The sequence below is a fragment of the Cupressus sempervirens genome, chromosome 10, assembly GCF_028749045.1.
Source record: "Cupressus sempervirens isolate cs-2001-9-10 chromosome 10, ASM2874904v1, whole genome shotgun sequence".
In the NCBI taxonomy this organism is placed as follows: domain Eukaryota; kingdom Viridiplantae; phylum Streptophyta; class Pinopsida; order Cupressales; family Cupressaceae; genus Cupressus; species Cupressus sempervirens.
Genome location: NC_143127.1, coordinates 173,759,701 through 173,784,288, shown reverse-complemented (window position 1 = coordinate 173,784,288; position 24,588 = coordinate 173,759,701). Strand labels below are relative to the sequence as shown.

The following is a 24,588-nucleotide window of genomic DNA, read 5'->3' as shown; positions in this document are numbered from 1 at the left end:
GGACTAAGCCATTTCGGGATATGGAACCAAGTGTTATGGTGGGGGTATGGACTAGAAGAGCATGATGTATGGCTAGCTCCACTACCCTTACACGAATTCTAGTTGGGAGAGGTAAAGAAGGTCGAGTAGATGGATTCAATATGGGCATTCTATAGTACAACTCATGAGTGAATGGCGAGCGAAGCAAAGAAAAGTCTGAAGCCCAGCACTGCTTATTGGGCCCTACTATCGACCTGGTTTTCTACTATCAGGATCGAGTAGTACTAAGAGCCAAACCATTCATTTGATGCCCTATCTATAGCTATTAATGCTACTACCCTATCCCAGCTATAGCCCTATTGAACCCCGCCCCCTCCCCCTAATATAGTGTCAGCCCCTTCTTTCTTTATCTAGTTGGGGCAGCAGGGTGGGAAACTATAGTTCCAAACTATAATCATATCTCGGGGGGCAGGGGGGTGGGAATCAACTATAGCTTCCCACCCTATGCACAAGTAGGCAGGGAACCCTATGATTCCCACCCACCCAATATGGCAGGATTCAGAACAACTATAGATAGTTTACTGGCTCGAGCCCAACTAGAATTCCCTATGCATGCCCCTGCACCCTCTCCTACTATTCATTGGCGATTATTGTAGGGGTAGGGGGTACTCTATACATAACATGCCTACCCCTACCAATAGAATAGAAAGCTCCTGCTAATGAACCATCCCCTGCCAATAACCCATTCATTATTAGGCAGATCAAGCAATAGGCAGATATGGTATGTTGGTTAGGAACTACAGAAATGGGAATGAATGGCACAATCTAGCGAAGCTTTCACAGGATCTCAAGCCTCTGATGGCCTCTTTGAACGCTATCAACATCAACCAGATAGGCGATGCCTTAGTCTGGGGAGACTCTTCTAGAGGCCATTATATTGTAACCTCAGGCTATCTTTCCCTTGTGGGCACAGGGGAGAAACCTATTTGGGCCAAGGCCTGGACCCCTGGATTAACGCCCAAAATCAACATTTTCTTTTGGCTCCTCTCGCAAGAAAAAATCCTTACCCTAGATAATTTAACCAAGAGAGGCCAAATTATACCCAGCAGATGTTGCCTCTGTAAGCATGACCTGGAAACGGTTAATCACATTTTCATTCACTGCCCCTTTTCCTCTAGAGTGTGGAGTCTTCTGACTTCCAATATGAACTTCTACTAGTGCCCACCAGCCAGTATCCAGGAATTCTTCATAGAGTGGAGTAGCAACCACAAAGGCCTGAACTCCCAAATTTTGAGTTCCTAGATTATCCCACACTTTTGCTGGGGAATATGGAAGGAGCGCAAAAATAGGATATTCAGAGACAGAGAAGCGCCTGAGGGTATTATAGTAAAATTGATGGCCTCATGAAAGAGAACTATTCCACAACTAGAGATGGAAACATAAAGGACGAAGGGAAAGTTAAGGCTAGGAAAGAAGACAGGATCAAAAGAAGATAGTAGGCTACTTGGTCCTTCCCCCCCAAAAACTGGCATAAAGCCAATTTCAATGGGGTGGCTAAGGGGAACCCTAGTCCCGTCGGATGTGGTGGAATCATAAGAAACAGCTTGGGAGGGGGCATTGCTGCTATCTCCTTCCCTATTGGTCACCAAACCAACCATTTGGTTGAAGCCAGTGCAACCAGATTCACTATTAAGCTAGCCCTAGACTTAGGGATCGAACATCTATGGCTTGAAGGAGACTCCCTAAATATAATAAATTGTATTTTAGGAGTAACCAAACCCTCATGGACCATTGAAAGCATAATTGAGCACCTAAAAATGGACTTGAGAAAATTTAAAAATTACCACGTCAGCCATGTTTATCGTGAAGCTAACATGGTTGCTGATTGGTTCGCAAATGCAGTGGTCACATTCAATTCGGTGATGATGTAGGGAAACAATAATCATTTTCCAGTGGCGACTATGGAGCTCATTCGAAAGGAGCAAATTCAAGGTACCAACTCAAAATATTTTTTGTGATGATGAGACATGCTAAATCATGTTTTAAAAAGGGAATCATTAGGAGTTATGCGGAACCCCCATCGTTTCATAATAACATGTACGAAATACATGAGCAGAAGAAAGCCAGAGTTAAACCCAATAACACATGCATTAAAGCTCTTGTCCTTAGCGATTTCTTCATCTTTGATCTCTACAATTTTTTTAAGGGTTTAGGGTTAGAGAGGCATAATATTGCAATGGTGGGAGAAAGGATTAGAAGAGAGCCATGGGGAGAAACAGAGAGCTAGAAAGAAAAAGGGAAGGTTTGGAAAAAACTCCAGAAGGGTAGCATAACCAGCTTCATGGAGAGGCTCCATGGTTTTGACACAGGGGTTACCAAGATTATGGTTGAAACCTGGCACAATGGAAAGGTCAAAATTCATGGTGTTTCCCACCAAATCATAGAGGGTCTCATTGCAGAGGTGATTGGCTTCTCCCAGGAAGGCATTAGCTTCTTCAGGGATAAGAAGATGTTCGCCAATGCTATCAACGATTTCGTCAAGAACGACAAGGAGAAAAGAAAACTGGTAAAGATTGACACCTACTATGACATTGAGTCCATCAAGAAGATCTAGGGGCATGTTATGAGGATCATCATTGAGTATGTCACTTTGGAGCCCAAGTTTGATAGAGTCAGGACCCATCATTTTGTTCTGCTTAATCATTTTAGACATAAAGTGAAAATCTCCTTTCCTTTCTATATTAATACTTCTATGACTAAGAATATAGAGAGTTACAAGAAATGTCCTGTCAAGAACCCCTCCCTTCACGAAGGCCTTCTGCTCCTCATTTTTGAGTTTTTGAAAAACCAGACAAGAGGCAAGTCCATTGGGGTTTCGGGTGGCTCCTCGGAGGACACCGCCAGCTCAGACTCAGGGGAAGTGCACGTTGTGAAATCTGTCAAGTCTGAAACCCCAAAAGCCAATCCCTCTCCTTGCTTCCCTAGCAGGAAGAGCCCCAGGTGCCCTCCCCCTAACCCCTCTTCCCCTCATCCTAAGGAGTCTAGTGATGAGTCAGATACGAAGTCGAAGGAGGCAGATTCAGTGGTAGAGAAGGAAAGTGAGTTGGAAGATGACAAGGAGAAAGATAATGACAAGAAGGAGGTGACCCCCTTGGTAACCTAGGATAACCCCAAGAAAAGAAAATTGGACCAGACCCCAACCCATGATCATCTTAGTGACCTCATCGATTTTCCCCCCAGCCCTACTGTGCCCACGTCCCCCCTAGAGGTCCCTATTCCGCACCCAGAAGAGATGATAGAAATCATGGTTGAAAAGGGGGGGGAGGCCATCAGGGAAAATAAGAGAAGAGCTTGGAGCAATCTCAATGTGGATAGGGCCAGTATGGGCATTGTCAGAGAACCTGCTAAAATCTAGGTGTTGGGGGATCTCGATAGTAGCACCCACTATGACGAGCTCCTTGACCTGACTCTTCTGGTTCTCTCTGACAATGTTCATGAAATGGGTTTCAACTTTCTCAACAATGCAAAGAATAGCCTGATTGACAATTTTCGCTCCATTAAGTGACTTTTTCAAGAAATTGAGACTCTGAAGGATAGGTCCAACTAGACCAACAATAGGGGGGATGTCAAGGATCATGAGGCTAGAGGTAGTAAAGACCACGAGGGCAGCTAGGAAAAAGACAGAGGCCAGGACCCCAGAGACAATCAGGAGGATAGAATCACCCGACTCGAGCAGAAGGTCCAAAGGCTGGATTTCGTCCACTAGATTGTGACTAAACAGATTGTGGATACCCTCCATACCTTGAATGAAAAAATTGTAAATCTGGGGGACTATCTGACCAATGCTAGTCTTGTGTGGAACGTGGAGCAGAGCACAGAGTATGGAACCAGCCGGGAATATCCTTAGAAAGAGACTGGAAACTAGGAAAGTCAGGGGGACCAAAAGCATTTCCCCCCCAGGATCCAGGAGGAAGAGGCCAACCAGAAGGAAAGCGATGCTACAAAAACCCTATAGGAAATGGAAAAGAAGGGACACTGGTCTTCCCACCAGGCTCTGTTCTTGGCCTTTATTTCTCAAGCTTTGAGCCTTTTTGTTTCTGGCCTTTTGAGGCAGCTTTTTTTTTGTCTTTTCAGTTTTAAGTTGTTTTCTGCTGTAAAACTTTGGGTTTTAGGATCCCTGTAAAACTTGTTTTCCTAATAATAAACATCCACCTTTTTTTACATATTGTACCTCTAGAAAATTAGGACAAAACATTTGGCACATTATCCAACTCAGCATTATCTATCAATTGATGACACAACTAACCACATGAAGTCCATGTGTCATCACCTTGCTTTCCCACTTTGGTTAAACTTTGAGCATTTTAAAAATGTGGGGAAGTGATAATGGTCGATCATCATTTAATCGATGGTTCTACAAAACTAACCTTTCCCTATCCTAGTCAGCAACTTTAACCAACCAAAATATGCCAATCTAGCATTTACTCTTACAATTCCTATTTTTGTGGCCCACAAATTGAATCTGGTCCCAATTCTCCATGTGGCATCTTGTCACTTCCATGATTTAGTTAAACTTCAGACACTTCCAAAATGAGGAAATGCAACAAGCATAGATTGTTATTTGATCGATGGCTAGGAACTTACATGATCTATGCTAATTTAAAAGATGAGGAAAGGGGGCCCACCGAGACATGTGTCACAAGGTTGCATCGTCACTTTTTTAAAACTTCATGCAAATTCAAAATGTTGGGATACACCCATCATCATTCTTCACATGATCGATAGTCGATACAATAAACTCTCCAAGGATTAACAACTTCAAAAGAACACTACAAAAACTTAACTAAGGAAAACCTAGGGTTAAGAAGCAATATGTGCTAGGTTAATATGTTTTTATGAAAATAATAAAATAATGTACAAGACACACACAAACAAATAAAATAACAAATATATATAGAGAGCCACACACATATGCAAAAAAAATTTCAAAGGCTTTAAAAAATTTACACAATGTACAAAAAACCCTAGGCTACTGTTCATGGAAAATTTAAGTATTTTAACAAAAATACTTCTTAAAGAACTGTCCATAAACTGACAGCTCAAGAATATCACCTGGAAGCTCCTTTGGAATATAAGAGTCTCCACCCCATGTAGAATCCACCACATAAGGACCCAACCAAACAGGATCAAATTTACCATGCTTGTCATTGTCCTCAATTCTAGCATTCCACATTAAAATGAGATCTTCAGGTTCAAACTTCCTAGCCACTACTTTCCTATCATAGAAAAGTTTGGCTTGCAATTATAATTTTACATTTTCTATTAGTCCTACCAACTAATCCATTCTCTCTTGCATGTCATCAATAGCATCATCATCACATATCTGGATGTAGCTATAAAGGCCTATCAAATTATTTTGAGGCATCCTTGCTTGGATTCCATACACTAGGTCAAAAGGTGAAACACCTATTGCTTTCTTCACTATCGCTCTATTAGTCCAAATTGCCTTATGTAACTTAGAATCCCATGCCTTCTTATTATCATACAAAATCCTCTTAATGACTTTCAATAGGTTCTTATTTGTAGACTCATGATGATGTTGATCTAGTAATGCCATGTTTGCCATAAAACTTGATAATCTCTTCTGATTTAAAATACATAGAATTATCAGTTAAAATTTGTTGAGGGCACCCAAACCTTGTTATGATGTTTTTTAGTAGAAAATTATTAACCACCTTACTAGTAGAATTTCTAGTTTGAATGGCCTCCACCCATTTTGTGAAGTAATCTATTGCCACCAATATCCATGAATAACTAGTTCTAGATTTGGTAGATATTTCAACTATGAAATCCATTCCCCATTGTTGAAAAGCTTCCTATACTTCCACTAACTTCAATGGAGTGTTCCTAGAGAATTTCAACTTTCTTGCAAATCTTTGGCATGAATCACACTTTCTGACCAAAATTTGTGCATCTTTGAATAGGCTAGGCCACCAGTAACTAGCTCTCATTATCTTGTGAGCAGTAGTATTTTCCATATAATGACCCCCACATACTCCTGAATGCATGTCATTTAATATCTTTTCAGATTCTTCATGATCAATGCATTTCAAGAGTATCCCTTCAAAATTTCTCCACCATAGACTTCTGTTAACAATAATATACCTAATGGCATATAATTTTTTATAGTTCTCCTTTCATTATCTATTAGGTGGGATGGGACTTCCATGTGCTACAATTAACATATCACATTTACATACCAATCACAATGGTCCATATCAGAAGTCTTTGACTTTAGGTGTTCACTTACTAGGTTTATTTTACTAGCATCCAAATTTGACCATGCCATTAGTTTTTCCAATCCCCAACCTCTCACTAACTTAGTGATTTGGATGTCAATATTGAATTCCAATATTCTATTTATCCATATGCATCTCCTACCAGACACGTCCTATTAAGAGAAAATATCTCTGACTACTACACTTGGCACAAATGAAATAACAATAGCACCTACTAAGTAACATCTAAAAGCTTTCACAATTTTGACTAAAGCATAAGCATGCTTTTCATTGATTTCAAACTTTAGCTCTGTAAGTTGGAGGGATTTACTAAAAAATGCAATTGGTTTTTCATATCCCTCTTCATTCTTCTACACCAAAACTGCTACAACAGTGTGGAAAGATGCAAAAGAAAAAATATGCATCAGATTTGCATAATCTAGTGTCCTAAGAATTGGTGCATTTTTAATAGCAGTCTTGATTTCTTGAAAATCTATTGTAGGATCACCTTCCCAATTGATTATTGCTCCTTTCTTGAACATCTTGGAGATTGGTTTGCCGATCTTAGCAAAATTGGTGACAAATATTCTCAATAAATTTAATTTTCCAAAGAATGACTATATTCCTTTGACATTTTTAGGCTTAGGGACTTTATCAATTATTTCCTCTCTCAGGGTCAATTTTCTCTCCATCCTTAGATACTATGTGACAAATAAATTTCCCCTCTGCCACTCCAAAAGTGCACTTCTTTGGGTTTAAAGAGACACCATACTTAGAATCTCTGATGAAAATCTTTTCCAAATGCCTATAGTGGCCTTCAACCTTTTTTGAGTATGTTGTGAGATCATCTTGATATACAACAATAAATTTATCAATATACTCCTTCAATGCAATGCCCATATCTCTTTGGAGTGTTTCTCCTACATTTATCAGGCTAAAAGGCATCCTTACATAAGCATATGTCCCCCAAGGAGTAGTGAAGGTTGTTTTAAATTGTTCTTTTTCATCAATAAGAACCTAGTTATATCCTAAAAAACTATCTATCATGGAAATTAGTTCTGAACCAGTAAGTTGCTACAACATGGCCTCCATATTAGGCAACCCATAGTTATCCTTTAAGGATGCAATATTGAGGTTTCTTTAAAATTAGCACATAGCCTAATATCCTCATTCTTTTTCCTGGTTGATAATAGGTTTGACACCCATGAAGAATGTCTAATTGGCTTGATGATCTCCCCCATCCCTAAGTTTCATAAGTTCTTCTTGCATTTTGGGGGTTAAAGTAGGATTTACTAGTCTTTGCTTTTGTCCAAATGGCTTAACATTTTCTTTGAGGGGTATTATATGTTGAAAAAAATCCTCCATAAAAGCCTTAAGGTCATCATGTGACCATGCGAAAACATGCTTGAATTTTCTCAGAAGATTAATCAAAGACTTCCTAATTTTATGAGATAAAGTCTTACCCATATATACCTTTTTAGGAGCTTTAGAAGTACTAAGATTGATCTCTTCAAGTTCTTGTGGCTTTTGATTTCTAACTTCTAGATGCACTCTATCTTGGTTATCAAAAATACTTTCTAAGACCACCAATCCTTTTGGTACCTTGTTCATCTTCAATTGCAAAATTTCCTAGCTAAAAATGGTTTCCTTCCATCTATTGTTTCAATCAAAGCACTAAAATCCAACTCTTGGCAATAATACTTATCTTCATTTAGCAAGAAATTCAAAATGTCTTTGTCATCTTCAAATACATGCTAACTTTATACATTGTTAGGAATTGATGGCCTATTCTACATTTCAATCTTTGACACACCAAACAATGATATGTCATCTAGCTTAGTAGCTACTTTAGCTAATAAGTCATCCATCTTGTTATTAGTTATGTCCATCCAAGAAATGCCAAAGGCATCAAATGCTTCTATTTGGTTCCAAACAAAATTTCCGTACTATTTCAGCCTTTTGTTCTTAGAGGCATATGTCTCCTTAACTTGAGACACAATTAATTATGAGTCACCAATAACATGCAATTCCTTAATTCCATGACTTTCTGCAGCTTTTAATCCTAGTAAAAGTGCCTTGTATTCTACAATGTTATTGGTACATGTAAAATTTAAGGTAAATGAATATCTAAAAGTGTTTTTCTTTGGAGATATAAATACTACCCTAGATCTTCATCCTTCCTTAGAAATTACTCCATCAAAATACATACTCCACAAGTTTTGAGAATCCATGCAACTTGTTAGCTCTTGTGAAATTAGTGGGGGAGGTTTCTCAATTTCTTGAATGACAAGTTCTACTCTAAATGCATTGACCTCAGTATCCAAAAAACATGATGCATCTTTATCAACATTATCTTCAAACATGTGGTTGACCCTTGGTTCTCTATCAATATTAGTAGCTTTTTCTCATATATGAAAAGTAGCATATGAAAAGTTACACTATAGGTTACCTCCCATTGTAGCACTCCATTTTCTAGAGAATAACATTCTATAATGGAGAGGAATATCAACTACAAGGACACTCATAGTCAATTCAACCTCAGGATAGGCAACTAGTTTAAAAGGTAACACATTTATTGTACCTATGATAGGCACTTCCCTTGTAGCCATTGCTCTACACCTACCCTATTTGGGATCTACTTCTAAACCAAGGGCTCACATAAATTTGAAAGGCATAATAGTGTTTGATGCTCCTTAGTCAATCATGCAATTTTAAAAAATTCTGTCATTTATGACCAAACTAAGAAAGAAAGGATTAATGTCTTGTAGGCAAGCTATAGATGAATTGTCCAAATATGTCTGGGGTATTTGGGTATGATTCCCTTGTCTTCTATTATGAGTGGCACCTATTGCATAACCATGGGTTTTTGTTCAATAGCATTACTAGTTCCAATCTCACCCAACCAAGAGATAGCCTTATTCTTGTATTCCTCTATTCTAAACATTTTAGACAAGGGAACTTTGATAGTAATTTGAGATAACATGGATATCACGTCAAAGAGATCATAAATAGTAGATTTGATAAAATTACCTATAGCTACTAGTGTTTGGATAGCAAGTGCCTCTTTTTGCTTGGTAACATTAGGATTTATTTTCTTCTCAAGCATATTTACCTTGATAGTTTTAATTCCTTGAAACTGTACCTTCATTTTGGGCTCCCACATTTTTACCTTACTATCCTTCACCTTAGTTGTCATTGAATTGTCCTTTTATTTTCATTATTCATTTTATTAGTAATGTCTTTAATGAAAATACCAGATGACTTACCCACAACATTGTCAATATTTGTGTTTCTTGGGTTGTAAGTACTATGTACTTGGGCTATCATCTCTACAATGATCCTATCAATCTCTCGTCTAGATGGTTTTCTCAAGTTTATATGTTCTATACCTAAAATTGTATTACACACCCTACCTTCATCTTGATCTTCATCATCTCATAACACTTTCTAATGGTATAATTGATATAAATTTCTCTGATTCATAACATCATTTTTAGAATATTTTAAATTAGATTCTTCACCATTGTCACACAAGTTTATTGTATTGAATCCTACATCCTCATGACCCTTTTATTCCTCCCCTTATTCACTTTGTGCCCACTAATTTCCAGAAAAGGACTAAGCAATTGCACAATAGTCAGGGGAATGAGGGGACTCGCATACAATACACCAAGGCATATCATCTGTCATGTTTATAGAATTTCTTTGTAATGGATCTAGTGTACCCTTCTCTTTATCATTCTTAGTAGGAGGGTTAATAGGCTTACCATCTTTCCATTGGGTTGTATATGGGAAATTTTGCATTCTATTCTCCCTATTATAACTATTGTTGAACTAAGGCTTCTAACCAACATTTTTCTTATTATCATGATTTACTAATGGATTCATATTCTTAAGCAAATTTAGATCTTGACCCATTGTATCCTCTTTAGGTTTCTTACCTGTAGCAAACTTCTCACCTCCCTTATTATTATTCCTTGGAATAATTTTTTTTGGGTCATCTCTTCTACATAATTTATTGGAAGCTTTTCTACTATTCTCAATATTCACTACCATTTTGTAAGCATCTCTTAATATACTAGGACCTTTGTCTCTAAAGGTATAAGCCATCTTACTATCAAATGCATTAAAGTAAGTAGTAAGACAAACAACCTCCCCTAGCTTCATTACTTGGAATAACTTGTACATCCCTTTCTGAAATCTCACATTAAAATCAAATGTGGAATCATTCAGACTCTTTTTTATATTGTTGAAATTATTCAACATAAAATTAATGTTGGTGTTGTCTCCATATTTCTCCTTAAAGCATTTCTCCAAATCATTCCATGAACTCACATTGTCATCATGAAACCTCCTAAACCACTCCCTAACATCTTGAATCAATGAATGTACAAACAACTTCATCACTACATCCTCATGCTCTACTTCATAGTCATTTAGCATATATCTATAGGTTTTTCTAGGTGCTCTTCATCAATTATGGCATTATTACCTAGAAATTTTATGAGCTTGTCCCTTAGATCATTTGAAATAGGATGTGAAAACCAAGGAATTCCTAGAAAGGACATTTTTTAATACTTTTTCATGTATATGGGTCTTTTTTGAAAATCAACAGTATTTAACATACTCCAGTAGCTTGGGTTTGAATAAGGATTTTGGGCTCCTAAACTTGTTGATTGACATGTATCTAACTATTTGTAGTAGAAGATATGGGAGGGACTGACTAAGAGATATATTGGCTAGTCATTGTTGGTACACAAGTAGGGACAAAAGGTGCAGCTTGTGAGGGTAGATTTTCCCAAGAAGCTAAAGTAGAATCAGATTAATAAATTGGATTTTCCTTCTTGTTTCAAATACTTATGTTTCATTCTCAACCTTCTCAAGTTATTTAGCTAATTCCTCACTTTCCTTCTTATCCTTTTCAAAGTCTAAATCCAATTTAGTGATGGTAGGATTTGCATATTTTCTAGAAATAGCTTGAGGCTCATTTATTTGTATCCTTACAACTTTTTATTTTCCTTTATCAAGATTTCTGACAGTTAAGTCTATGATTTTTGGTTCAATAGAATTACAGGGTTGGACTTGGAATATGATAGGTCCTTTTTCATTTAAGAGTTTTTCTTATTCTTGGACCTTTGATCTCAAGGTGTCAACATCTCCAAACACATCTGAATACACTTTGGAGGACCTTTCTTCCAACTTATTTTTTTCTCCTTTAGAGTGGCCATTCTCCTAAGAAAATTATCTCTTTCAATGAGAGTATTCATGGTAATTTTCTCTCTCCTTTTCCAAATAGATGCATTTGGCTTCTTCTTCAACAAACCTTCTTTTGAGGACTTCTACTTTAGATAACAAGTCATCATGATCTATTGTTGTAGCTTCAAATTCTATAGGGTCATCCAAATCTATTAAATTTCTCTCAATATATGGGGCTTGGCCAAGATTTGGCCTATTAGATTGAGCATTTCTAGGTCTAAAAGCACTTTATCTAAAAATAGTATCTCCCATGGATGATAATATTTTGTCTTGATAAATCCTATCTTCATGGTATGGTGTTGTGAAGATATTACCCAAAAGACTAGTAGTTTTAGATTCAAAATTATGGGATGAAACCTCCTTCTTAGCTGGGGGTTGGTATCATGGGCTATCTCTGGGCTTCCATATATGATTGGACTGCCCTTTCTTTTTAGACCAATTCTTTTTACCACCCTTAGGTAATTTTGTATGCAACGAGATATATGGGTTTTCTTCTACATATCTATCATATTTTTCCTTTTATCAACCATCTTTTACTTTAATACAAGCACTAGTAAAAAACCTAAGACTAAGTCACCACCCACTAGGGGAAAATATCTTTATATTGGCTAAAAGACAAGAAGATCTATGAGAAAGCTCTTGTAAAAATATATATGATAAAGGGACCCAACCTAGCTGAATTTAATATTGTATACTTTGGGACTATAACTCGATATGGCCAATAAGGCACTTTGCAAGCTAGCCCTACATCACACAGCTTCTGTGGTATTAGAAAATTTATAGATTCTCAAGCTTTGTCACTCAACATCAACTAATACCAAAGTATAGGTACAAAGAATAGAAAATGTATGATTGTAGGTGCATAGCTTACATCAAAAATTATAGCACTTCAAAGTTACTTCTTTCATTGGCTCCCTAGTAGAGTCACCTTTTTTTTATGTTTTAAAACTACTAGGCTACAAAATACCCAATACTAGGATGCAAAAGGCAAGACACAATCTAAAGATTATCTAAATCTTGTATTTAACTAAATTCATCTCAGATTTGGACCAACATTAACAAAATACAATAATTCTCTACACTTTTGACTCTACAAGACCAAGGCAAGTGCACCTTAGGGATGGAAATGATTGGTTATTTGATACTTACTTATCAGATCTCACTCACTTGCACCCTTTCTTCAAATCTATCCCCATAGTAGTTAATTGGTCACTATTCTTCTTATATTTGTAATAAACTTCATGATTACAATAGCTAGCTATTATTCAAAGGAAAACTAGTACAAATAAGTAATGATCAATAGTTTGATTCTTCATTGTAGAAAAGTAAATTTAATTTTATTTATGTGTGCTTTGTGTAACCATACAATTGCATCAATTTGCATCACAACTTCTTAAATTATCAGTTGTTAACCCCAAACCCCATTCTTATGACATCCCTCTCAAATGCTTAGAAACCCTATCAATTTATGGAAGCATTTACTTAATTCCTTGAATTGAAAGAAACATTAAATTGACATAAAACCTATCCAAGTTGCATTAAATTGCATGAAATTTGCTTACTCAATCCCAAAATAACAAGCATATGAAAATGGAGACCTAATTTAGAGACATGGATATTCAAAATTTTGTCCTTGTATAAATATTGTTTGAAACTAATACATTACTAGTACACACTTAAGAATAACTCAAAATATGATTGACTTGATATTCAAGATCCATTTGTATTCTTAGACTTGAAAAATTGAATACATATATAATTGACACAAAGACTCTCTGGACCAACTACAAAATAGCATAACACTAAAAATATACAGTCTTCAAACCATGCTCTAGCCTTGGGAACTCACTTATATAGTGTGAGATGCAACAAACTATGGGCATAGAGGGAAAATGAAAATTGTCCTTAGAAAAAAAGAAAGACAAAAGGAGAAAAGTTGTCACTATCACAAAAAGACAAAATTTGGTGCTTGCTTGTATCTTTGCAACATAATCTCTTTATCACTATTCTTCTTGTGGTAGGACCAATTTTGTTGCCTATTTCAGTGAAAAATTAAATGATGCAAAAACAAAGAAGAAGTATTTTGTTTATGATTAGGAGTTTTATGCAATAGTTCAGGCCTTAAAGAAATGGAGGTATTATTTGTTGCCAAAAGAATTTGTTTTGTATACTAATCACCAAGCATTGTACTATGTAAATAGCCAAGGTAAATTGAAATAGAGACATTTGAAATGGGTAGATTCCATGCAAAGCTATACATTTGTATTGAAACATAGAAGCATAAGGTCTAATAGGGTTGCAGATGCATTAAGTAGGAGACAGTTGATGTTGATAGTAATGCAGGTTGAAGTGGTTGGGTTTGATGAACTCAAGAATCTTTACCCTAAGGATCCTGACTTTATAGATGCTTGGAAGGCTTGTAAAGAACCTATTACTCTAGATAGGACTAGGTGGCTAGACTACATGATTTAGTATGGTATGTTGTTCAAGGGAAGTCAATTGTGTATTCAAAAGAGTTCCAGGAGGGAGAACTTAATCAAGGAGAAGCACATTGTAGGGATCGCAGGACATAAGACCATTGCCAGTATTAGAGAGCATTATTTTTGGCCTCAATTATCATAGAATGTGAAGAATTTTGTGTAGAGTTGTGAAGTATGTCAAACAGCCAAAGGATTTAGTCAAAATATTGGACTCTATTAGCCATTGCATGTTCCATCGAAGCCTTAGGAGGACATAACTATGGACTTTGTTCTTATATTGCCAAGGACAAAAAGGGGTAATGAATCAATATTTTTGGTGGTTGATAGGTTCTCCAAGATGGCACATTTCATTCCATGCCACAAGACTCATGATGTAGTGCATATTGCAGATTTGTTTTTTAGAGAGGTAGTGAGGCTACATGGTCTCCCAAAAAGTATTGTTTTTGATAGGGATACTAAATTTGTGGGGTATTTCTGGAGGACTTTGTAGAAGAAGTTGAAGATAGAATTGAAGTTTAGTTCTGAATATATCTGTAGACTACTAGACAAATAGAAGTAGTGAATAGAAGTCTAGGAAATTTGCTAAGCTGTTTAGTAGGAGATAGACCCAAGGGATGTGATTTGATTCTACCACAAGAAGAATTTGCTTACAATAATTTTATAAATAGGAGTACTAGTAGATCACCATTCCAAATTTTGTATGGGAGCAGTCCAAGGATTGCACCAGAGCTGAGTAAGATGAAGCAAGGGAGAGGAGAAGTTCTGAGGTAGAAGACTTTGCTAAACATGTCAAGAACCTACATGAGGATGTGTGAGGACATATTAAGAAGATGAACCTATAGTATAAGGCTAGGGAAGATCAAAAGAGGAGACATAAGGAGTTCCAAGTTGGAGATCAAGTTATGGTATATTTGAGAAAGGAATGATTTCCAGTGGGTACCTACAACAAGTTGAAGATGAAGAAATTTGGCCCTTGCAAAATTTTGAACAAACATGACTCAAGAAATGCATATGAGGTGGAGTTACCAGATGGGATTCACATTTCTCCTATTTTTAATATTGCAAACTTAATAGAATATCATGATGATGGTGTAGATGAGGAGTTGATGCTGGAGCCATGTCCAATTCCTACTTCTATGAAGGAAGAGATTGAAGAAATTCTAGATAGTCATGTGGGTCAGAGTACCAGATATAGGTAGTATGAAGAATACTTGGTGAAGTGGAAAGGACAACCAATAGAAGACTCAACTTGGATATCTGCAATGAAGACTACCCATTTGGATTTTCCTCTACTAGCTATAAAGTGACAGGGTCACTTTTCAATCTACCCTAGGTGTCTGATGCAAGAGCATCCAGTGGTGTAAGGGCAATCCTATATCACCAAAAAATATGCTTAATGTTAGTTTTTATTTAATGTGTTTTCATTTCTGGATACCCATTTGGGCCAATTAAATATTTCAACTCTCATAATTCCACTATTGGTTTTTTGGGTTAGAGTTTTTGAGCACCTTGGGATATGTGCCAATGTAAAAAATAAGTTATTTTTTAATTAATCCATAAGTATAATTAGTTAGATTGTGTAAGTTGGAGAGATGATTATAGATGTAATTTAAAGCACTTTAGAAAAAGAATCAGGTCAAAAGGCTTTACGGTTTGAAAGTTATTACATTTCTAAGTTGCTTGGAGACCTCCTAAGAGCACTTCAAAGTCAGATTTGAGGCACTAAATGGCCTTGTACAGGCCCAAAAATTGTGTAAAAAGCAAAGCTGGTCCATAGGCCTATAGAGAACTTGGAGAGCTTTCTAGAAATATAAATAGTTTGTCAATTGGAGTCCTAGATCAAAAGTTATGCCTCCCGAAAGTTGGACTACCATTTCTAGATTCTTCTTATTCCACACCAACTTCTGACATGTTTTCTAGAACCTTTTTTTTTGGTGGTGGATTCCAAATAGCATATTCTAAAATTTATTCCTAACCCTAAACCTAATTTGGGTTACTTAAGGACATTTCTAGCATTGTAAAGGTAGATTTTTTTTGGTGGAGTTTTGGGAGAAGGTACTGTGAGAAGGTTTTTCTCCAGAATTTGATAACATTGTAAGCCCATAGGGCATGTCATGGAGTCCATTTTTTTTTTATTGAATGTACTAGCATATCATTTCTAATAATAATATTCCCCCTTCCCGTTGTGTTCATTTTTTTCTTAGATTGTGCCTTCATCAGTATCCAAACATACAACTACACACTCCATTACTATCTTGTTCATGCATTCAACCACCCCATTTTTTTGTAGAGTCCTTGGAATTATTTTCTACATATGAATACTATTAGTGAAATAACAATCTTCAAAATCTTTGCTACAATCCTCACCACCATCATTAGATATAAGATATTTTACTCTTTTACCACTCTCATTCTCAACCAAACTTTTCCATTTTTTTAAACTTTCAAATACATCAATTTTCTATTTAAGTAAACATATCCATACTTTTCTAGTTGCATTATCAATCAATTTAACATAATGCAAAGAGATTCTAATAGAATATATCTAAGCTAGACCCCATACATCTGTATGCACAAGCTCTAATTTCCTATTTTTCTTTTCCTTCCCACTCTTTAGAAAACTATCTCTCATTTTCCTTATATACCTTCAACTTTCACATGATTCCATATTAACACATTTTAGATTAGGTAAACCTTTCTTCGAATGAAGTAGTTGCATACATGTTTCATTCATGTGTCCAAGTCTATTGTGTCATAGTGTTAATTCAGAATCTACAACAATTGTTTGATGTTCTTCATGCTCAACTATAGCAACTATTCATAATTAAAATTTATTTTTTCTCTAAAAAAAGTAAAGTATAAGGAACAGTATGACTTGTACAAAAATATAAATGTTGGGAACTATAATTGGAATAATTTCTATGTTTTCATTGATGTCAAACCTTATCGGTGAGATAGTTACTACCTGAGTAAAGTGTCATATCAATATTATTAATGAAATGGATTTGAGAAGAAGAGATAACAAGAGGACCTAGTGAAAGTTTGAGTTATGTGGAACTACAATGGGCACTTGACAAGATAATGTGTTGTTTAGTCATAACACTAAGTGGAAAATATAGTTGTGATAAAGCCTAGAAGAGATGATCACTGAATGATCTAATGTGTACACTTAACCAAGCTTCAAAGTAGAAGATTAAGGAACTCATAGTGGAAGTTGAGCAAATATAGTGTAGACCAAGAACTAGTAAAGAAATAGAGACAGAAAAGTTTGATTGAGTGCTAGTAAAAAAGGAACCAAGTGAAGATATTATTGTTAGAAGTGTATGTGGGCCCAGGTGACTAAGATAGGGGGTGAATTGGGAACTAATAAAACTTTAACTTCTATTCACCAGTTAATCCTTCATAATATATTATGATGTAACTACATGCATGCAAGACTAAAAGCAATAAAAAATTCATAACACTTGACATAATATTTGGTAATCCAAAAACCTTCCAAATAAAAACTAAAAATGGGGTGGGGCTGATACTCACAAGCTTTATGACGACAGTATAAAGTTGGCCTATTAAAGCTTACAATTGATCACTTCCAATGACCTACCCTATTATGAGAAATTAGGACTATTAGGTCCACCTTATGAAAGGATTTATTCAATACAATGAAGTATGAACTTAGTTAGGAGATTCAACATAAGGCTGTTAAGTCCACCTTGTTAGATGATTTGACTGATGCACTTGTTAGGATGAAATAGTGGTTGATCTCTATTATAGAATTTGGTTTGTTGTATGAGATTCCTTTGATGTAAACTAATCACCTTTATGTAAAGGATGAGACTCTGCTCTTCCTTATACTGCATGTAGCCTTTGTCTGCTAATTCACATTCATTTTGCTTCTTACTTATTATTCATTCACTCTTGGATATGATAAGATATACTACATATATATCAATCCAAATAATTACCTTCTGGATTTGACTACAACACCAAATACAATAATCTTCACCAAGTCAACTTACAGTTGATACTCAGGTTCTAAAGACCACTTGGGTGATATTTTGCTAGTTAGCAATACTATCAACTTGGCAAGCTCTGGCACTTGGTTGACACTGGTACATGGTCTACATTGATGACTTGGGAGTAGGCATGAACTCGGTTAGCATTTGATGATTCTATGAACACTAGAGAACTTAGTAGACACTAAAGGGCTCAGTTGACACTATAGTTCAATCAACACTACCTGCCTTCTTCTTGGATAACATGACTATCTTGGTAGAAAATGATAAGCTCAATTAATACTATAAATCTTAGTTTCCACTAATGAGCTCGGTAGAATCTGCAAAGCTCAGTAGCAATGTAACCAATCAAATTAATTAAGTGTTTAGTAACTAACTAACAAATGATTTGACTACGAAGTCAATAACTATAAGTTGAGAAAGAGAGCTTAGTTATGATTGAGTTATCTAGTGATGTCTGAGGATGAGGAACACAATGTTGGTTGAGTGATATAATTTATTATTTTGTGAAGGAATCTCAATTCCTTGCTGACATAGATTGAATTCTTGGAATATGTAAAGTGTGTTGAAGATAAAGATTGATGATCTAGATCATTTAATAAAAGGAAACTATGTTTGATCATTCTATGCAAGGATTCAAGGAGATGTTTTGAGAAGTATCTATAAGGTGAAAGAGTAAAAAAAAATTTTTGGAAGGATTCAATGAATCTTACCTAACCTAAGGTCAATCAGGATGTTTAAGATGCAAAAGATTAAAACTATCTATTTAAGGAGGCATCAAAGCTAACTAAATAAGGTTGGAGCAATTGTTGATGCTTTTGATTTAAAAAATTGTATAGAAAGATAAATAGCGAAGAGTTGAGGTGACGACTAATTGCCAAGAAAATTAGTTATGGAGATGATGATGGAGGCCAGTCATTGAATCAACTATACTGTAATATGTATTTGCAAAGTGAGTTGTGTTTATCAAATGAACCTAACCTAGTAGTCATTTATAAATCATTTAATTAAGGTGGAATTCTAATGGGATGTTCTAAAGTCCTCTAACAAGGCTACTCCTAATAGTGTTCTTAAATCCTTTAATAGGGCCACACCTAACAGTGTGTATTATAACCTTTAATAGGGTTGTCTCCTCACAAAGCTCACTTTAGTAGAGTGAAATATTGGTAGCATGTTACTATTGGTTTTTCCCAAATTGAATTTCCACTTTAAACTTTGGTGTCTTAATTGTGTGGATTTTATTTGAGATGTTTATTGTTTAAAGTTTTACATTCTACAAGTTAGTTTCTTTTTAAATAGTATACTGCAAGTTTGTGTTACTAATAAGTTACTATAGGGACTAAGCTATTAGATGATAATATCTAAATTATACGAAGTGTTAAAGATTTTAAATGGTGCATCTACCTAAGGATAGTTGATTCAATCCCTTCTTAGTTACTCTAAATCATTATAACAATTGGTATCAAAGCATGTGGTTCTTGTAAGAAGAAGTTTGAAAGGACTTAAATCTAAATATCAAGATGTACATGAAGATGATACCCAAGTTGAACAAGGAGAGCTTTCCCATATGGAAAAGTTTGATGAAGTTGCACAATGCTAGAATTGGAGATTCAATAGAATTCTACTTGGAGAATAATATGTGTTAGTGCCCTCACCCATGACATCTTAGAAAATAAAGAAGAAACAAGAGAATAATCACTCAATGTTGGATATTTCATCTACCCTATGCTATGCAAAATTTTATGACACAAAGTACTAAAACACTACAAAGAAGATGTGGAAAAAGCTAGAAACAATCCATGGAGGATATAAAAATGTATTGAGAGCCAAATTAGAAAGCTTAAGAGTAATGTTTGATGATATGAAGATGGTAGAAGGTGAAAATATTGCTTAATATGTTGGAAGAATCAAAGAAGTTGTAAATACAATAAGAGGATCTACTGGAAACATTAGTGATGAGACTGTGATTAGTAAGGTATTGAGGACCTTACTTCCTATTTATGTTATTAGAGCTTCCATAATACAAGGACTGAGATGTACTCCTGGTAATGATCTAACCTTGGATAGTCTATTTGGTAGACTTAATACTTTTGAATTGTCAAATTTTGATAATTTTACTACCCCTACTATTGAATCTTCTTTCAAGTCACAATTGGTTTTGTACAAGTCTAAGAAGAAGAAAGGAAAGTATGAGGAAAGTGAGAGTGAATATTTTGATGATGATCTTGAGGATCTTGAAGCATTAATGGCTAGAAGACTATCAAGAGGAAAAGGAAAATTCAAAGGTAAACTTCCTATAATCTATTTCTCATGCAATAAAGTTGGTCATATTGTTGCAAGATGTATTGGCAAAAATGAGAGGAAAGACAAAAAGTTCAAAGGAAGGATTATTAGAAAAGACAAAAAATGATACAAAGACTAAAAAGGCAAAGGTAAGAAGTCTATTTATATTGTTGAAGAAAAGAATGATGATGATTCTGATAGTAATGATGAAGAAGTTGTTTATGTTGCTATGAAAGATAAATTTCATGAAGATGAGAAAATTTCACTCATTTCATATGTGAGTAAAGGTGATAGATGGATAATAGATAGTGGTTTCTCACATCATTGACTAGTGATAAAGGTAAGTTTGAAATCTTAGGACATTATAAAGGAGGTAGTGTTAAGTTTTGCAATGATGCACCATGTCTTGCGAAAGGTAAAGGATCAATAATTTTTACTGAAAAGATCAGATGTGACAATTCTTATTGGGTTGCTGGACTTCACTACAATTTGTTGAGTGTGGTACAATTGAGTAGTTTAGGCTACAAAGTTGAATTTCAACACAAGAAGGCCAAGATCTACAATGGTTATGGAGAACTGATTAGAAGTGGTGATTAGACTAGACGTAACTTGTTCTACCTAGAGCTATCTGATGATACATGCATGTTTTCACAATGTGATGATATATGGTTATGGCATAAGAGGCTATGTCATGTCAATTTTTATAATTTGGTAAGAATTAGTAAGATGAAGAGAGTGAGAGGTTTACAAAGATTGAAGAAACCTAGTAATGTGATGTGTAAATAATGTTGATTGGGAAACATGACAAAATCTAGTTTAAAGATAAAGAGCTATACTTCTAATGTTATCTTAGAATTGGTTCATACTAAACTTTGTGGAGCTATTAGTGTACAAAGCTATTGTGGTGACAAATATTTTATTTTATTTGTTCATAATAAGTCCATGATGATGACTATGATGTTTCTTAAATAAAATTTTGATGCATTTCAAGTGTTTAAGTGGTATCTGGAAATAGTTGAAAAATGAAATAGGTAAAATCTTGAAGTGTATGAGATCTAATAGAGGAGGTGAATTTGTATATAGAAAATTTAACACATTTTTCAATGATAGAGGAATAAAGAGATACACGTCTGCACCTAGGACCCCTCCATAGAATGTTATAGCTAAAAGGAGGATTAGATCAATCATGGACTATGCTAGGACATTGCTGATGGAGAAGAATCTTGTACCAAAGTACTGGAGAGAAGTTAGAAATATTGCAATTTACACCTTGAATAGAGTACAAGTCAAGAAAGGTACAAATATTATACCCTTTGAGTTATGGTATGGTTATGCACCTAATGTAGATATTTCAAGATCTTTATAAACAAATTGAATGAGAAATGAGAAGTCACAATAAACAAGGAAAGACTATTTTGTAAGGGATATACACAAGAAGAAGGAATTGACGATGGGGAGACATTTTCCCTTGTTGCAACATTTGAAGGAGTAAGCACTCTACTTGCATATGTTGCTTACAAAGGATTCAAAGTATATTAGATGGATGCCAAGTTTGCATTTTTGAATAGAATACTAGAAGAAGAATTATATATTGATCAACCTAAAGGATTTTTTGACCCAAGCTAGAGGAATATGGTATGTAAGTTGTGCAAAGCATTGTATGGATTCAAACAATCCCCTAAAGCATGGTATGATAGGTTTCATACATACTAGGTAGAGATTGGTTTTGAAATGACAAATGATAATGGTAATCTTTATGTTAAGACTAAATTTGGAAAACATATAATATTGTTAGTAAACAATTTTTCCCTCACCTTGAACTGGCTTTACCTTGAGTCTTTATGCCCGAGGTGATGAGAAAAAAGTTATCTTTAATAGACTGGATTAGTGCACTCCTATGTTAGTAATCCCTAAATTGAAGGGTACATCTTCCTTGTGTCTAAGATATACTTGGAATTTTGTATTTATGTTATCAAAAGGGTAACTAGGGGTATGCTCTTAACTTGAGAGAAAAAGAAACTAGGCAGGATGCTTATAGACATAAGAAACCTAGGTGAGGTTTTAGGTCAAACATGAACTCTATTTCTATTTCTATGTGCATCTAAGGCTATGGGATGCAAGAGGATATAATGATGGCATCTTCTAAGAATGTTTTGAAAAGCATCTAAATTATCACTGGGAATAGCCTCTGTGAATTCTGGATCTTTTTGCAAGATTTTAAAGTTAAAATGAGAATTGAAAAGATAAAATTTCTTTCGAAATGCAATGCAAGGAAGGCTTTGGGACATAACTTCAAACTTCATAGCTGCTTCCCACTATAAATTAGAGATCAATAACATTTTCCTTAACAAAATACCATACACAAACCAAAGAATACAAAATCTCTATTTAGCTCATGCAATATGTGCATAGCCTCTTGGGATTTAACTTTCAAGTGGTAAGATTTTAGAAATGGCATTATAGGATGAATGAAAATGCCTCCAAACTGACCCAGACAAGAACACTTATCTTAGTTGTCTATGATAAGTCCAACACTGGAAACAACATTTAAAAAGTGTTGAATTCAACAAGAAGAAGAAACCAAGTGTAGCTTTACATTATTCAAAGACTTTACAAAAATTGATTTGCAATAATTTTAAGCCTCTCAATCAAATAAAAATATAGTAATTTATTTATAGAAGGAAATTATATCTTGAAATAAATGTTAATTAGGCAAATCCATGAAAGGAAAAAAATGATTACCAAATGTGGGGCAATAAATTAGCCTAGAAAACTACTAAGTTCAACACTGCATGGGAAAATTGTGAAAATAATAATTAATATTGATTTATATCTACAATCATGAAATTATATTCAAAATCAATATAGTCTAAGCATAATAGCTGCCAGCTGTAATAGAGAAAAATTGTAAGGCATCAATTATAGATAGGATAGACTACAACATACACAATCTATTTAGAAGACCTCAAACCACAAAAAGAATCCAATGCCAACCTAGCTTCAACTACCTTCATCCTCCATATTAATTGAGAAGAAAAATTGCCCAACTTTTCTCAAAATTTTAATATATCCCTAGCTTCTTCTTGTGAACAATCATCCACTATGGAAAGGATGGAGGACTGCAATTGCTAGTTTAAAGTACAAATTTTTACATTCATGAGGAAGGGATAAATCACACTTAAATTCATCAAAGATTGTTAAGTCATGGGCATGGACTACTAATTGCCACATTATCTATTGATCCAATCTGATATAAGCCATGTGCACTCTATACGAGAAGTCTTCTTCAATCAGAGATCACCCTAGTTAGATGAAACTGACAAGTTTGCTACTTATTTAGATTCTTTTACTTTTGCAAAAGATGGTGAAGTTACAGTATGCCTATATAGCATTGCTACATATGCCCCTATTGTTGGGTCATTTAAAATCATTAGGTAACTTCATTATCTTATGCTTCACCCTCAATTGGTAAGCATGTAATCTTGATGAATTGTTGCCACCTGACATGTAGCTCTTAGTCCTGGCTTTAAGAATGATAGAGATAATTCTGGGTGTGCCTGGAAATCAAACATCAATGGTGTTAATAGCCTCAATGGAAGCAAGGCATTGTTGATCCAGAATCTAATAAAGAGTACAAATCAAGCTTGTGATTATTTCTTAGCTCATTTGTATCAAACTCCTCTTACATTGACTTCTAATGTAAACTATGAGTATGTTGATACAAGGTTGCACTACAAGCTTTGGTTTCTCACCTTGCAAAAATTGATTTAGGTATTAGTGCTATTGGGAAGCAAGTGTTTGACATTATTTTTAATGGCATCAATTTACACCAAATAGATATCTTCAAGGGAGTAGGAAGCTTCACTGCATTTCATTGGTAGCAGACTGCTCACAACTTTACCAAACCAACAATGAGCATAATGTTAGCACCTTTTACTGGAACTCCAATAATCAGTGGTCTTGAGAACTACGTAGTGATTCCAATGGATTTCACAACTGAAACATCAAAAGTTTTAACTATGAAAGTATTGAAAGAATCTTTTCAAAATCCTGATTGAATGCGATTTAATGGAGATCCATGTGCTCCTTCTACATGGAATGCATGGCACTAATAAAGATAGCTCTGCTCTTTTTATAACATGCTTTGATCTTGGGTGTCAAGGTTTAAAGATTTAGATTTTCATTAGTGAGAAAATCACCACTTTCTTGACCTTGATAAGTATAAACTTGAGCTCTTACAGTTTGAGAGGTAGTATTTTTTGGAGCTTGGATAGGTATCTCTTAGAAAAGGGGATTTGA

The 24,588-nt window shown here is 35.2% G+C and overlaps 1 pseudogene; it reads left to right on the top strand.

The window, feature by feature from the left end:
* Positions 1–171: 171 nt before the first annotated feature.
* LOC149533188 (receptor-like protein 4) lies at positions 172–24,588 on the top strand (annotated as a pseudogene).